This window comes from Miniopterus natalensis, chromosome 14 (genome assembly GCF_054644295.1).
Source record: "Miniopterus natalensis isolate mMinNat1 chromosome 14, mMinNat1.hap1, whole genome shotgun sequence".
In the NCBI taxonomy this organism is placed as follows: Eukaryota; Metazoa; Chordata; class Mammalia; order Chiroptera; family Miniopteridae; genus Miniopterus; species Miniopterus natalensis.
Genome location: NC_142094.1, coordinates 24,410,121 through 24,414,857, shown reverse-complemented (window position 1 = coordinate 24,414,857; position 4,737 = coordinate 24,410,121). Strand labels below are relative to the sequence as shown.

The window sequence follows — 4,737 nt, the reverse complement described above, 5'->3', positions numbered from 1 at the left end:
CGCCCCACTCCCACCCATCCAGCTGGCCCAATAAAGAAGCTCTGACCCCCCCCCCCCCCCAGAAGCCCTCACCCTGCAAAAAAGACTATCAAGCATTTGGCCATCCCTTATTCCAAAATCCTAAAGATCTCTTACCACAAAAAAGGCAAGTCTAAGGACTCATTTATTATCTGGTTCTTCTACCTTTGCTCAAATCATCAAAATATAGCATGTTCAATAAATCATTTTAAGATGCTAGAGACAAAGAATAAAACATACTAAATTACTATTGGTGGTTGAGAAAAATCATCAATTATTTTTGATTGCCAATCATTTCTGAAGCAGATAACATGGATCCAACAGTCTTTAGAATCTCTATAAGCAGTTTTTTAGAACTGATACACTTCATTTAATATGCAAATGCCAGCAGCTCCAATAATTCCCTGCTCAGGGTGTTAAGAAATGTAGTAATATCTACTTTTTCTGATTTAATTTGGTTAATTACAGACCTACACAACTTGTGAGGCATGTAGCCCCACAGATCCTAATCCATCATGTAAATTTAAAGAGATACGTATTAACTGCATGCATTCATGAACAGATGCTTATTTGCATGGCTCTTACAGTATAAGCCCAAAATAGTTCGTGGCTTAAAGGTGTGGAAATAACATGACTTCAATCAATACAGATAACAAAAAGATCTAACTCTAATGTCAGAAGTAGTGATATATTCTTAAGTTGTTTTGGAGAAGTAGCAACTAAGATAATAGCATTTTATCTTAGTTGAATATAACAGAATCTTAGAATAGAATATATAACATTTTCCAAAAACTGACTCATCAAAGGAAAATCATTCCCTCCAAAGTCTATATTATCTAATTAAGAAAATTAGAAAAAATTAGATTTTCTATGAACTTTCACCTTATACTTTTAGTTTATTTTATAATCACATAGAAATCTTACAATTCCAGTCCCCAGCATCCAAGCAAATGTGCAGTCTGGAACATAGAAAATTAATATACAATGACAAATAACTTAAACTCATAAAAATTAATATTGTTTCAGGAGCAATTTAAAACAAATTCAAATATAATTCAAATAGGATTCAAAGATTATTCAATTCTAATAAAAAACAAAGTTCTATTCTCTAATAGAGAGTAACTAAAATTCATTACAAAATACATTGCTTTTATATGACTATAATATACGATGCCTAATAAAATTGAGAATTCAATAAGATACACAAAATTGCAATAATGGCTAAAATTTACAAAATTTTTCTCTGTGTCAGGATCTGTCCTAAGCACTTTCTGTGTGTCATCACTTTAAAGGTCACTTCATAAGGCAGATGGTTATTTGTGTCCCTATTTCCAAACAGAAAAACTGTGGTGGCTAAGAAATGTTACCAACATCACATAATTAGTGGGATAGCCACACTTTGACCCTTGGCTGTCTCATTCCAGACTTTCCTCTATGAACTACTACCCATATACAGCAAGATAGTTCAAAATACTGCAAATTTTTAATGAATGTGCAGAGTAAATACTAACAATACCCTGATCTAACTGCAACTTGAATTCTGCAGTCTCTCCCCGCGGGACGTCCTCGTAACTTCTTTAATCTACCTAACATATGCCTCAAAAGACCAGAAGATGAGTCTGCCAATCTATTTTCAGTCTCTAACACACATATTTAATTTGCTTATTTACTCACCCTTTCTTACATAATAAAATATGTAATGGGACCAACTGCAGAAAAGTGTAAGATTTTAAAAGAAAGTGCTTTGGGGTTAGACGCACAAGGATTCGTGTCACACCTCTGGCTTTTTCAGGCTGTGTAATAAATTAATCTCTCCAAGTCTGTTTCCCCTTCTATAAATGGAGATATTGACACCAGCTCCATAACATAGCTGTGAGGGTCAAATAAAATAATGTACATAAAGTGCTTAGTAAGAGCTTGGGGCCTAGCATGCTTCCAAAACGTGATAGTTATGATTATTCATGGGGCAAATAGAGTTAACAGTGTGACCTTTAGTACAAGGACAAATGAAAGGTAACTGACCTGCTGAGTGACTAAAACTGTGGTCTTGGCATGAAAGATGAATGAAATTATCTAACCTCGTCTACTGATTTTCTCTAAGTCTCTAGAGCACTTGCTCACCCACCTGTTTACAAGCCATTTCTCCTCTCTAGCTCATCTCATTACTATCTCTAACAAGTGATTTTTTAAATTTTCTTTCTCATTTCTGTAACCTGTGCAGAAGCTCCTTGAACGTTTACCCTTATGAGCACCTAGTCAGTTTGTTATTCCCTAACATAATACTTAGTCTATGTTCTTGATGAGCCTACGGATTGTTTAAAAGTCCAGCCCCACCGCCCAAATTTATCTGACATAAGTAGTACAATAAACAAGGTTTAACAGAATAAAGCATCAGAACCACAGATGGATGTCTTCTAACTTAAACAGATTTTATTCAACTCTTAATTTATTCCTACCTGGGATAATTCAAACCCACATTGAAACCTTTAAACATTGAGAAGCAATGCCAATTCTTGACCTGCCTGCTTGAATTTATTGATTTCATTTTTGTGACTTCAGCTGTGAGGTGCTCCATACATTAGAGCTTGGCGTGGAATCTCTTACTATAGGAAATGAAGATGTTTTTTATTCTTAATTAGCTGCATCAAGGCCTTTATGTATATGCAGGTCTCAGCAGTAGCCCCCCCAAGTAAAAATCATCTTTGACCTAACCTTCCATATGATTCCATTTGGATTCCCATGTGATTCAAATGCTGGCAACTCAGAAAGTCCATATATATCTTACCATGTTGATGACTGTTTCATTAGCTGCTAATGCTCCTCTCTTATACTAAAAAAAAGGCTTTTTTTGCAACTTCTGATCTCCTATTGTGTGTTAATTTTTAAAAGTCCATTTTATCCCTCAGACCTTTGAGAAAGAATTTTTACCTTTTTCTTTGGAGTACTTTACTTTCATTTTGAACTTAAGAGAACAATTTTAAATATATGTTTTCTCACAAATAACAGGCATTTAGTAGATGATCATGAAACACTTACTACATTTTATCCAAAATTACAATAAGAAAGGACAACTGGTGATAGAAGTCAATGCCAAACAAATACACAAATTCCATTCTATTCAAGTTCATTCCATTAGTGGTGTATTTTTAGTGTTAGAATCTTTTTGGTGAATTATATTGGTAAAGGCACTTAATTTAACTAAAACTCATTGCATCACTTTTTAGCAATACTGCTGAAAGTAACAGACCATTGTATTTCTCTAATTTGCCTGAACAATATATCGTAGTCATTAGCAAGCAAAATTAGAACTGCACCTACCAATTACTGAACAAAAATTAGAGCTGTAAATAATGCATAGCATCTCAGTCTAGGCAGATGACCTTATCTGCTTATCTTCCTACCGTGTATAACAAAATAATGGCTGATAAGGTATATTAACAGCTGTTCTAATTTGAAATTAAACTTTTATAAATCAAATTAGAACTTCCCTTCAATAAAAAAAATCACTGAGATTGATTTAACTGGCAATAACTTAAATCTTTTTAATTCCTATCTCAGTAACAGAATTGGGAGTCACTTTCAAATGACTATTTTCCTTGGTACAAGTTTCAGTGCCTAATAAATTTGTTTACTTGATATTATTACATAGGTTGGTTTATATCCATTCTTCTTCTTAAAAATCATATCAAAACATTTTATTTGTAAAAATGTTCTCTGAATTGCTAATGTAAGCAACATAGATAGATGACAGAATGATAGATGATAGATGATAGATATAGATAGATGATGATAGATAGATGATAGATAGATGATAGATGATAGATAGATAGATAGATAGATAGATAGATAGATAGATAGATAGATAGATAGATGATAGATAGATAGATGATAGATAGATAGATGATAGATAGATAGATAGATAGATAGATAGATAGATAGATAGATAGATAGATAGATAGATAGATAGATAGATAGATATAGATAGATGATTGATAGATAGATAGATAGATGATAGATAGATAGATAGATAGATAGATAGATAGATAGATAGATAGATAGATGATATAGATAGATAGATGATAGATAGATGATGATAGATAGATGATAGATAGATAGATAGATAGATAGATAGATAGATAGATAGATAGATAGATAGATAGATAGATAGATGATAGAGATAGGTAGATAGATATAGATAGATAGATGATAGATAGATAGATAGATAGATAGATAGATAGATAGATAGATAGATAGACAGATAGATAGACAGATAGATAGACAGATAGATAGATGATAGATAGATAGATAGATAGATAGATAGATAGATAGATAGATAGATAGATAGATACAATTAAGAGAAGAGAAATTTGGGAGCAGAAGTGTACATATATAGAGAAATTTGGAGGCCGAGGAGAACAACAGTGGAAGAATTAAGTTGGTATAGCTGAATACATTTTAAGTTTAAAATTTTGGGATGATTATATGCATATAATTACCATGAAATTATGTCAATATTGAGTCTTTTTCTCCACGTATATCTTGTATCTAATGGTATATTTTCTCGGAGGATTAGATTTCCTTATGTATATTTAAATTTCTAAACACTTACTGATTTATGTTTTTCAGTAAACATTTATTAAGTGCCCACTGAATACCAAATATCATGCTAACAGTGGGGGAGACAGGTGTGTAGGGGACGAATAAGGCCCCATCCTTGCT

General features: G+C 32.6%; 1 protein-coding gene across 1 annotated transcript in view; it reads right to left on the bottom strand.

Annotated features, from left to right (window-relative positions):
• LOC107526073 (catenin alpha-3) overlaps window positions 1-4,737 on the bottom strand; it is a 285,926-nt gene that overhangs the window by 83,589 nt on the left and 197,600 nt on the right. The window lies entirely within an intron of this gene.